The sequence below is a fragment of the Scyliorhinus canicula genome, chromosome 4, assembly GCF_902713615.1.
Source record: "Scyliorhinus canicula chromosome 4, sScyCan1.1, whole genome shotgun sequence".
NCBI lineage: Eukaryota > Metazoa > Chordata > Chondrichthyes > Carcharhiniformes > Scyliorhinidae > Scyliorhinus > Scyliorhinus canicula.
Window position 1 is genome coordinate 167,605,418 of NC_052149.1, and position 13,091 is coordinate 167,618,508.

Consider the following 13,091-nt stretch of genomic DNA (forward strand, 5'->3'; position numbering starts at 1 on the left):
GTCTACTGCCTGCTGGCCAGCCGATCTGAGTAAAAGTGCAATTTTTCTGTCATCGGTGGCTGCGTGTAAGTCCTGAGCTAACAAGTATATCTCAAACTGTTGTTTAAACATTTTCCAGTTGTAATTTAAATTACCTGTAGTTCTCATTGGCCCTGGAAGTAGCGTGTGTTCCATTGTTTCAGAAGGTCTTCTGGAGTCGAGAGGCTGCAAAGTCTGGTGGCCTGCCTGTTGCTGTTGCTTTTGCTGGTAGCGCTGGTTCCTTCTGTTCAGAGGAGCCACTCCTGTACCATGTTATGCTTCTTGAAAGAATGCTCGAAGTCGTCTTTAAATTAAAGGATGGTTTATTGTGCTCCACAATAAATTACAGAATTGCACTTGAGAATATGCTGCTCTTCAATGTTCTGCAACTAGGCCCAAAAGACTTGCAGCCCTGAGCTCACTTCCACGTCCTGCCTCCTTAACCCTCCGGTTCAAGTGGGCGAGGGCGGGCCTTCGGCGTCCCTCTTATATGTCCCCGCGCTGCCCCCTGGTGGTACTTCCATTTCCCATCAGCCCCTTCTGTACACACTCAGGCGAGGATCACTACAATACCAGGCTGTGATGTGGCCGGATAGGATGCTCTCTATCGCACATCTGTAGAAGTTTGTGAGAGTCGATGCAGATGTACCGAATTTCTTTAGCTTCCGTAGGAGGTAGAGACGTTGTTAGGCTTTCTTGACTGTTGCATCAACACAAATGGACCAGGACAGTCTGTTGGTGATGGTGAACCCCAGGAATTTAAAGCTATCGACCATCTCCACTTCGGAGCCATTAATACAGATGGGCCTGGGGGGGGGGGGGGGGGGGGGGGGTCGTGCTATGCTTCCTGAAGTCGATGATCAGTTCCTTGATCTTTCTGACATTTAGGGATAGGTTGTTTTTGGTACACCATGCAACCAAGTGATTTATCTTCCTTCTGTAGTCAGATTCGTCTTTGTTTCAGATACGACCCACCACAGTCGTATCATCTGCAAATTTATAGATAGAGTTGACGTTAACTCTTGCCACAGAGTCGTGTGTGTATAGGGACTGTAGTAGAGGACTGAGCACACATCCTCGCAGGACCCTGGTGTTGAGAACTATTGTGGAGGAGGTGCTGTTGCCTGTCCTGACAGATTGCAGTCTGTTGGTGAGGAAGTCAAGGATCCAGCGGCACAGGGAGGGGTCAAATCCAAGATTGAAGAGTTTGGTTACAAGTCTCGTCGGGACAATGGTGTTGAAGGAGGAGCTGTAATCTATGAACAGCAGTCCCACATAGGTGTCCTTGTTGTCGAGGTGTTCGAGTGTTGATTGTAGAGACAGGGAGATAGCATCTGCTGTGGACCGGTTGCAGTGATAGGCGAACAGCAATGGATCAAGACCGTCTGTGAGGCTGGCGTTGATCCGTCTCATGACTAGACGCTCAAAGCATTTCATGATAACAGACATCAGGGCCACCAGTAGGTAGTCGTTGATCATTTATTAAGCTCCTGTATTATCTTGATATATTACAGAATGTAATATGTGTTACACAAACCTTGGTTAATGTGGAGGTCCTCTGAATCTCGGTGAAGAAGACTCAAACTTGTCCAGTAGTAACAAAAGGTTTATTGAGTAACTTTAACAATAATTGCATGAGTTCTTTACTTTAACATTGATACTAGTGATAAGGTTAACAAGATTTAACTACAGTAACTATACGTAACTCCACTAACTATCTGAACTAATCTGATACTGCCCTGTTCACAGTACACCCACAAGTGAGGGAGAGAGACCCAATGTGGTTGCCTTTATACCCCTGTTGGTCTGGCCCTCTAGTGATCATGTGGTGCTACTGATTACACATACTGGTATTATGGTAGTCTTCTTGAAGGAGATGGGGACCTCGGTGCAGAGGAGTGATGGTCTGCGCAGAGTGCTCGCCCAGGAACTCCGTCGGGGCCTGTCGCTTTCTGCGGGGTCACTTTCAAGAAGGCAACTCTTACCTCTAAGGCTGTAATAGTGATTATGGGTGTGTCCAGGGCAGATGGCTCTGATGTATTGGCTGACTGTTCAAAGCGGGCATAGAACTTGTTCAGTTCATCGGGAGGGATGCTCCAGCCCCAGAGATTCTGCCTGGCCTTGCTTTGTAGCCTGTTACCTCGTTTAAGCCCTGCCATAGACGTCATGGGTTTGTGTCGTTGGCTTGGGACTCTAGTTTAATCCGGTATTGCTTGTTGGCATCCCTGATGGCTTTCTGTACGCCGTACCTGGATTTCTTATTTAGGCCGTCAGACTTGAGTGCCTCCATCTGCAACTTCAGCAGGGAGTGGACCTTTTGGTTGAGCCAGGGTTTCCGATTGGAGAACACCATTCCAGGCTGTACTCCGAAATCCATTCTCTGCAGGGGGGAGAGAGAGCATGATGAATACTCCGGTGCTCATCCAAATCTAACAGGCTACATGTGGCCCTGGGCTGCACTTCAGCTTCACCCTCCACATGTGCCCCTCCCAATCCAATCCCACCCCTTGGCCGCTCTCCCTGCCACTTTGCCTTCCAACTGCAAAACTGACCCCATCAATGTCTGGCACCGGGGGGCCTCTAACCTCACCAGCTGACTGTGGTACCGGTGGCTGCCGCAACCCGTGTCAGTGATACGCATTGTGGCCCCTGTCCTGCTCCCTCCAGTGGGGGCGAGTGTTGATTGTAGAGCCAGGGAGATGCTATGGACCGGTTGCCGTGATAGGCGAACAGCAATGGATCAAGACCGTCTGGGAGGCTGGCTTTGATCCATCTCATGACTAGACGCTCGAAGCATTTCATGATAACGGACGTCAGGGCCACCAGTAGGTTGTGGTTGATCTTTTATTACACTCCTGTATTATCTTGATATATTATGGAATGTAATATATGTCATTTTTCATATGTTTCATATGACATATGTCATATAACATATTTCATTTTCATTTTCATTTCATTTCATTTTCATATGTTACTCAAACCTTGGTTAATGATGAGGTCCTCTGAATCTCGATGAAGAAGACTCGAACTCGTCCAGTCGTAACAAAAGGTTTATTGAGTAACTATAACAATAATTGCATGAGTTCTTTACTTTAACATTGATACTAGTGATAAGGTTAACAAGATTACCTGGGGGCCTCTAACCTCACCAGTTGACTGTGGTACCGGTGGCTGCCGCAACCCATGTCAGTGATACGCATTGTGGCCCCTGTCCTGCTCCCTCCAGTGGGGTCTACTGTGGGAGTCCTCATTGGGTGGGCCTTGTGTTATACCGCTAACCGGGTGGATCGGGTTTTGGGGTGAAGGAGGTCACCATGTGCCATCAACCCCTTCCAAGCTTGGCGGCTTGTGCGCAGGCAGGGCCTACGGATGGGGCGGGGCGAGGGAGTTGAGCACCTTTTTGGAGCCTACCTGAAGTGTGACGAGGGACCAGGAGTAACATATAGGTTGAAAAACCCTTAACGTGGCTGAATAGATGGGAGCAGGCGCGCTGTGGGCAGGCAGGGTTTGAAGTTAGCTGGTGGCCCTGTGGGATTGACTAGCTGATAGTGCCACTGGTGAGGCTTCTGCCCTGAGAAGTGTGCCCAGGAGAGTGCTAAAGACCACGGTGCATGTGTCCTTTGTTTGGGGTGAGCTGTGCTTTTCCCTGCTTCACTTACAATGGAGCTGTGCATCTGATCTGTGCACTGAGGAGTGCCAGCACCTGGCAGGCCACAGATTGAGTTTGGCCATGCCCTTCCTGTTGGTGGGCCAGCCGAGGTTTGAAGGTTTCCAAGGGGGATGGCCTGGGTGGCCTCCTAAATGACCAGAGGATCTGTGAACATTTAAAGGACACAGTGAGCAGTCAGTAGAGTGAGCAGCCAGGGGCCTGTAACCTGTATACAATGGCTGCTAAATCCAGACTGCAGCAATGGCAGTCCATGCCCGGCTGCCCCAGTCCCGAGGGGGACAGCCCGAATCCATGGCACTGTCATCAGGTTGCTCCCTGCTGCTCCCCCCGGCCCTGGCAGCCACCCACACCCCCCCAGGAAGTGGCACAATGTTTGGCAAAGTATAGTGTTTTAAAATTTTTTATTGTCTCCTCTCTCCCTCAGCAGCCATAGCGCCCAGTCCTCGCTTTTAAATGGCTGTAGTAAATCATGCCTGCTTCACTTCCGCCTGCGCCTCATCCACCAGAGAATACTGGGTTAAGCCCTGTAATCATATGCTAACACATGCAAATGCCAGTTTTGCATGCCAACATCGGCGTGGGGCACAGAGCGCGGAGCGTGGTATCGCAACCAGTGGGGCCTTGGATAATGGCGGTCAATTCAGCGCCCAGCATCGATGTTGAATTCGGTGGGCTCCCCCCTTTTTCCGCCCGATCTGCGTTTCCAGCATCGCGGGGTGGGAATCCCAAAGTGTAGTTCAATACTGGTGTGGATCTCGCCCAAAAGTCTGGCGGGAAACACCGCGGGCAGGATTCTCAGACGGCTGATGCTAGAATTGGGAAACATGATTGGCAGAGAATTGGTTTTGACACCAAGATCATGGCAGGTGCCATGTTCACGCCAAATTGGAATTCTCCAGTGCCTTGATAGCAGCGTCAATGCATTCCACTCCACACATACAGTAAACGCCATTGGCACATAATTAGCGGACCTGACCCAGTATTCTCCGGGACCTCCGTTATTCTCTACCTCCAATGGGGGGTGTTCCAGATGGCAAGGTTGACTTGTGTTTTAAAAATTGAGAAACAGGCGTCGTGGCTAATGAGGGAGAGAGAGTAGGTAGGACACACAGAGGCACGACCATGGGCTTCCGGTCCTGATACTGGCCGGACAGGCTGGGTGTTGGGGGTGGGCCTGCCATGGCCAGCAGGGCGCCGGGGCGGGGTGGGGGTGGTGACAGGGGAACGGGCGCGGACTGCCATTTCGGTGGATATCAAGGCAGCCAGCTTGCTGCGCCCCCGACTGACCACCCACCTTGGCCCCTGGTTCTGCATAGTGATACACGCTGTATGGATGCCCCCAATGCACCATTCCCACTGGAAGAGGAGGATGAACTACGTGTGCCCCAGGGCCAACGTGCATGGGACGCTCTGATCACCTCCAGGTTCACCGATTAGGGGGTGGACTGGCCAGGGGCACGGACACTGTATTCCACCCCCATATACCCCACCCCACCACACCACCCCAACACCCCAACTCCCAACCCTGCACCCTAACCAGCCCCACAACTGGCTGCTACCCCCCTGCAGGGCATTATGTTGCCAGCTCAAAGGCAATTCCTACAGTAGCCCCTACAGGGGAAGCCAGATGGGGGCCATGGAGTGTACCGCTGACATCGGTAGCACCAGCCAATGGTACCCCTGGAAGCAGTGAATTTCTATTGGGCCAGAGGCCCCCTGGTTCCAGACACTGTCAGGGTAAGGGGTGCGGGGATGGGGGTGGGTTGGAAGACATGCGGGGGCAGAGTCCGCAGTACCAACTGGGGCCACCGTTTAGCCAGTTGGACCTGGTTGGGGCGAGGATATGCACCATGCTAACATGTCCGCCTTTCACCCCCTGCAGACAATGGATATTGGAATACAACCAGCAATGGTGGATTTCATCCCATTTGCTGCAGCCCTGGGAGATGCACTGTGGCTGTACGATCCGGAGCGGCTGGAGGAAGCTGCAGCAATGGAGAGTGCTCCAGAGGATCAGGAGGCAGCTGCTGAGGATGGAGAGCCGGCCGCTCAGCAGACCGAGGAGGAGGAAGAAGGGGAGGAGGAGGACGTGCAAAAGAGGTGCCGCATGAGGCCTCGTGTGTACCGGCACCGCCTGTCATTTGAGAACGGTCATTGAATTAACATAAGAACATAAGAACATAAGAACTAGGAGCAGGAGTAGGCCATCTGGCCCCTCGAGCCTGCTCCGCCATTCAATTAGATCATGGCTGATCTTTTGTGGACTCAGCTCCACTTTCCGGCCCGAACACCATAACCCTTAATCCCTTTATTCTTCAAAAAACTATCTATTTTTGTCTTAAAAACATTTAATGAAGGAGCCTCAACTGCTTCACTGGGCAAGGAATTCCATAGATTCACAACCCTTTGGGTGAAGAAGTTCCTCCTAAACTCAGTCCTAAATCTACTTCCCCTTATTTTGAGGCTATGCCCCCTAGTTCTGCTGTCACCCGCCAGTGGAAACAACCTGCCCGCATCTATCCTATCTATTCCCTCCATAATTTTAAATGTTTCTATAAGATCCCCCCTTATCCTTCTAAATTCCAACGAGTACAGTCCCAGTCTACTCAACCTCTCCTCATAATCCAACCCCTTCAGCTCTGGGATTAACCTAGTGAATCTCCTCTGCACACCCTCCAGCGCCAGTACGTCCTTTCTCAAGTAAGGAGACCAAAACTGAACACAATACTCCAGGTGTGGCCGCACTAACACCTTATACAATTGCAACATAACCTCCCTAGTCTTAAACTCCATCCCTCTAGCAATGAAGGACAAAATTCCATTTGCCTTCTTAATCACCTGTTGCACTTGTAAACCAACCTTCTGTGACTCATGCACTAGCACACCCAAGTCTCTCTGAACAGCGGCATGCTTTAATATTTTATCGTTTAAATAATAATCCCGTTTGCTGTTATTCCTACCAAAATGGATAACCTCACATTTGTCAACATTGTATTCCATCTGCCAGACCCGAGCCCATTCACTTAACCTATCCAAATCCCTCTGCAGACTTCCAGTATCCTCTGCACTTTTCGCTTTACCACTCATCTTAGTGTCATCTGCAAACTTGGACATATTGCCCTTGGTCCCCAACTCCAAATCATCTATGTAAATTGTGAACAATTGTGGGCCCAACACGGATCCCTGAGGGACACCACTAGCTACTGATTGCCAACCAGAGAAACACCCATTTATCCCAACTCTTTGCTTTCTATTAATTAACCAATCCTCTATCCATGCTACTACTTTACCCTTAATGCCATGCATCTTTATCTTATGCAGCAACCTTTTGTGTGGCACCTTGTCAAAGGCTTTCTGGAAATCCAGATATACCACATCCATCGGCTCCCCGTTATCTACTGCACTGGTAATGTCCTCAAAAAATTTCACTAAATTAGTTAGGCATGACCTGCCTTTTACAAACCCATGCTGCGTCTGCCCAATGGGACAATTTCTATCCAGATGCCTCGCAATTTCTTCCTTAATGATAGATTCCAGCATCTTCCCTATTACCGAAGTTAAGCTCACTGGCCTATAATTTCCTGCTTTCTGCCTACCTCCTTTTTTAAACAGTGGCGTCACGTTTGCTAATTTCCAATCCACCGGGACCACCCCAGAGTCTAGTGAATTTCGGTAAATTATCACTAGTGCATCTGCAATTTCCCTAGCCATCTCTTTTAGCACTCTGGGATGCATTCCATCAGGGCCAGGAGACTTGTCTACCTTTAGCCCCATTAGCTTGCCCATCACTCCCTCCTTAGTGATAACCTTAGTGAATTGGTTCAGGTGCGGTTCCAGTTTTGCTGTCGTAGAATTCCATTCCATTCATCCATTCATGAATTCCATTCATCCTGCCCCGGCACCAACAGGAATAGAGAATCCGGCTGACCTATTTTTTATTTGTGTTTTGATGTATTCCCCTCCCACTTTTATATTCCTACCAGTTTTCAGGCCTCTGTTAATCGCCTTAACCTGAAAAGATGAGACACCCTAGCCCAATATCCAAGAAGAAAAACCAATAACTTTAGGTGGCTTGACTAGCTGCTGGTGTCTTTCTCAAGTCCTGCTAACTGCCTTGAATGACTCCTCATCAACAGGTAGTTTTCCAACGGATTCCTACACATTCTATCTAATATACTCCACTTTCTCTTCTTTCATGTTCCAGTCATCTTCCTTTAAAGAGTTCTCTGTAGGTTAATGCAAACCTCTAATTCAGTCACCAGGTACAAGTATGATGTTGCGCAGGAGACTCCTGTTCAGCATGCTCATCCACCACACATTCCATCAAATGGCTAAATTTGGACAAATACGTACTCAGTTTTCTGGTTTGTCTCCACATTTCTGTGAATATCAGCAGGTACTGAGTGTCCATTTAAAAAAAAAATAGAAAACTTGGTTACAATGCTGCCAGATAGAACTTCCTGTTCTGCGAAGAAGATTATCTAAAATGCTTGCCCAACTGCATTCACATTATAACAGCTGTCTAAATTTGTTGTTGCATTACATCAAACTCAGATAAACATTTTTAATGGGTGCATTCTTCCTGCCACGTCATACCCAAGGTGCCCGGGTGACACTGACAAGCTGGCAGGAGCACTGCCAGAGTGCCAGGGTGGCAGTGCAAGTGTGCCTGTGTGCCAGGGTGGCACTGCCAAGGGTCAGGACTCAAGGGGGGGCCATGCTCATGAAAGGAGGGCGGCGAAGGGTATGAAGGGTGGGGAGGAGGTGTAGCGAAGTTGAGAAGGGACCTCTGGAAGGTTGGGGGGAACAGTTGGGGGTCCTGGAAGGGGGGGGGGGAGCTGTGAGGGGGTGTGGGGGAGCTTGAAGAGAGGGGCCCCTGGAGACCCCATAGCAGGGCGTCCTCACTTGGGGGGGGGGGGGGGGGTAATGCCCATGTGTGTGGGGGATGACATTGCCCATGGGCGGGGGGAGTGGGTGACCCTGAAGCTCACTTAGTGATCAGGGCACCCTGATGAGACCATCAATTCACTAGACACGTGCTTTGAGATATGAACAGTGGTTTTAATCTACTTACTACAGAGCCAGCCTGTTACACGTTGAACTCTCGATGAACTGGTCGGCTGGCTCTGGGCATCGATATTTATACAGCAGTCCAGGGAGAGGAGCCGTGGGCGGAGCCAAGGGTGGAGCCCTATACAAACTCCTAAGCATTCCCAGAGCTATTCCCCCTAGTGATCGGGCAACGCAACTGCGCTTACAATCGTACGGTCTCATATATATATCACAGTGTGAATTACAGAGTTACATTCACCACACACCCTTTCAAAATGGCGGCCCGATCTCTGAGTTCAGCTCCCCAGTACTGAAGTAGGTGTTTGTCTTCACTGTCTGGATAGCAATCTGACAGAAGGCTCACATATACACTGTATAGAACTTACCTGATCATTCTAACTAAATGAGTGGAATTAAATCGGGCAAGTTCTATAGAGTGTGCATGATCTGCTGCACCTGATTGCCACTCAGGTTATGAGAGCAATAATCCACTCTTATTAATTCCCAAATCTATCTTAGTTTTCCCCAGAACATAATGCATGAGAACCCAAGCCTCCTTGTTCCATTCACTAATCGTTCTTTTTCAGCTTTGTTCCTCTCATTCTAATCATAACCTTTTATCGATTCTCGCCCCTAGCATCTCCCCCCATCTTTGCTTGTATTGACTTATGGGAGTTTAAGTTCCATGAATGCCAACTGACCTTCAGTGGCATATCTAAGTGGCCATAATAACCCTAGTCTGCAAGTTCAGACAGGCTATACGTCATGGGGAGATGTTAGTTGTAGCAGAGTTGAATCATGGTCTTACAAGCAAGAGATGCTTAGATGCTGATGAAGCATAGGCATCCTGGTTGATTTTCATACTCGCCACATCAAATCAATACCTGCGACCTTTTACAGGTCACATAAAATTTCTTAATGTATTCAACAATCGATGATTCCCCAGAAGGCACCTATTCATCAAACAATGAATTGTGAGTGGTATTTTCACGGCAGTAATTTGAAAGTACTTTTTAATTGCAATTTAAAATGAGATTAACTCGTCACTATTCATTTTTTAACTAATTTATAAGTGAATGTATTGAGAATGGTATTTTATCTTTGTACAGTTCTCATACCAATATCAAACAGAAATGAAGGGCTGGGTTTTATGTCCTCCCCGTCCGTGTATTTGAAGGAGGAGGTCTGGAAAAATAAAATAGGTGGCCTTCCCACCCACTTGTGAGCAGTTCCCCTACATTACGGTATGCAAGGAACGTGTGAGGCCTTCCTTAGGCCTTTCTTTCGGCATATTAAGGCCCTTATGTGGTCATTAATTTGCCACCCAAGTGTCTCATTCCACCGTTTGCCGCTATTTCACATGTACTGGGGGAAACGGAGGCACGGCATATTCAATAACCAGGTTGTTGTTGGGCACAGAGTGGGGTAACTCCTTTGGGGTCGCCTGTGCCCATTGGAGACACTCAGGGCAAATCATACCACCCTTTTAATACCCCACCCACCGGTCTCTCAAATCGTTCCCTAAATCCGCCCCACCCTGCCACCCTTGCTGGGGACTGCCAGTCTGGCCTATCCAAAATCCAAGAATTACCTAAATCCAAGCACCATTAGTGCTTTCCTCAAGGACTGCCTGTCGTCCTACCGTGGCCTCTGTTCGATCCTAGCAGACTGCTGGCAGGATCTCTCTAAGGCAGCACGGTAGCATTGTGAATAGCACAATCGCTTCACAGCTCCAGGGTCCCAGGTTCAATTCCGGCTTGGGTCACTGTCTGTGCGGAGTCTGCACATCCTCCCCGTGTGTGCGTGGGTTTCCTCCGGGTACTCCGGTTTCCTCCCACAGTCCAAAGATGTGCAGGTTAGGTGGATTGGCCATGATAAATTGCCCTTAGTGTCCAAAATTGCCCTTAGTGTTGGGTGGGGTTACTGGGTTATGGGGATAGGGTGCAGTTGTTGACCTTGGGTATGGTGCTCTTTCCAAGAGCCGGTGCAGACTCGATGGGCTGAATGGCCTCCTTCTGCACTGTAAATTCTATGATAAGGCAGGATTTCCTTCCACATAGAATCATAAAATCCTTATAATTCAGAAGGAGGCCCAACAGGTCTGCACTCACCCTCCAAAAGAGCACCCAGCCGAGGCCCACGACCCCACCCTATACCCGTAACCCAGTAACTTTACCTAAACATTTGGACACTACGGGGCAATTGAGCATGACTAATCCACTTAATCTGCATATCTTTGAACTGTGGGAGGAAACCACCAAAGCAAACCCAAGCACACATGGGGAGAAAGTGCAAACTCCACACAGACAGTCACCCAAGGTCGGAATTGAACCCAGGTCCCTGGCAATGTGAAGCAGCAATTCTAACAACTGTGCCATGGTGCTGCCCACAGAGAGGGGCAGAAGTCTAACACTAACTCAATTAAGGCTACTTGCAGCATAAGGATCTGATGGGGGTCTCTGTTGGGGGTCTCTGATGGGGTATCTGATGGGGGTCTGATGGGTGTTACTGGTGGAGGTCTCTAGTGGGGGGGGTCTGATGGGGGGAAGTTGGGTGGGGGGAGAGTCAGGATTTGCATTGTGGGGGGATTGGGACCGACCGATGTGGCCCCATCTCCTGCCTCCCATGAGACCACTTTGGAGGAGAGCTCAGAGGATGCCACAATCGATACATCACAGCTATCATCGTTACAGCTGGCAACGTAAGTGGTCAGGCTTCAGAGGCACAAACTGGTGAGCACCACACAGTTTCTGATGCACATCAGGTGGAGGCAGTAACACCCAGGCGAGACAGCAGACGGGGGCTGCTGGATCCATGGACCCAGCTAGCTCCCAGCCAGATGATCAGCCTCTGGACCAGGCAATCGTGGAGCTGATGAAGACATTAGGGAGTGGCCGGGACATTCAGAGGGAGATGTCAGTGACCATCCGGTCCATAGCCAATTGGAGGAAACCCAGAGGCTATGGCCACAGGAAATGTTGGCAGAAATGCATGGCACCGAGGCAAACACTGACAGGGTGGCGACCATAGTGGGGAATCTGGTGAACGATGTCAGCAGCATTAATGGCACAGTCAGTGATTGCCATGGCGCAGGGCCTTGGAAGAATATCCAACTCTCTGGGGGATGTGAGCCAGCACCAGGCTGACCTTAATAAGGTGCTGTGGGACATGTCCCGCTCTCAGATAGCAATGGCCGAGTCGCTACCGAGCTTGTCGAAGTCTCAGGTGGGCATTGCTGAGGCACTGCACAGCATGGCCGAATCGCTGAGGAGCATCACCCTCATTGCCGAGGGTATTGACATGATGGTACAGACATCAAGGAGCCATCAGGGCTGGCAGAGCCAGATGACACAAGGGCAGTCGGGGCTCGAACCAGCTCTTCCTCTGTTCCGAGGTGAACCCCAGGGCCCTATGGAACCGAGTGGGAGGAGTGGGAACTGGGTACCAACCCGGACCCGTTCCATGGAGTTACCTGGACCTGGCGCTGGTTCCCTAATTGTTGCGCTCACCCACCCTCCAGCTGTGGACATGGCCCTGGAGCTCGGGCTCATCCCCTGGGTGTTCGAATCGCGGCTACTGTGTGTGTGGTGTTGCCTCACACAGTGTTCAGGCTCAGTGTCCAGGCATCATGGTCTGATAGAGATGCTAAGCAATGACTCCCACATCATACATTTCCCACCCACCCTCTGGAATCCACTTGGGATTTGTGAAGTGCTCACTTAACCACGATTATCAATTCCCTATTAGCAGTAGCCTTCAGCCACATGGCCAGAGGTCTTGGCAGTTGGTGGGGTTACAGGTGTTCGGTGAGGGAGATGGGCAGGGGCAAGGGTGGCCTCTGGAATAGATACATACAATCCAGAGATTGGCATGATGGATCTGTGTGCGGCTGCACCCCCAGCAGACCCCCCCCCCCCCCCCCCTCGTATGGAGCCCACCCCAGGTGAGCGGCAAGTCCAGGTTCTTGTTTTCAAAAAGGAGTACTAATCAGTGCCAGCATGATCATTTGCTGGGGAGGTCATTGCCTATGGTGTGGCTCCCGTTAATTGTATGGAAATGGGTTTAAGTGGTGATACTTGGCTTCTCGCCACGCTATGGTGAGATCCCAATTTTACCAACGGGCCGGTTGCTTCGCAAACTGTGCCCAGCGAGGTTCTCGTTTTTGGCCTCTCCCGCTATTCACCGGCCTCGTCACGCTCTCACTTGAGCGAAACAAGGCCAAAGAATCATGCTCAATTTCTCCAGGCCTGCACCTTGGTGCTCTGTCATTAACTGGGAGTCTCTCTCTGCCCCTTTGTTTAACTTAAGTGAACAGTACCTTGTTCAGATTCTGATGTGGCCGGGGGTGAGT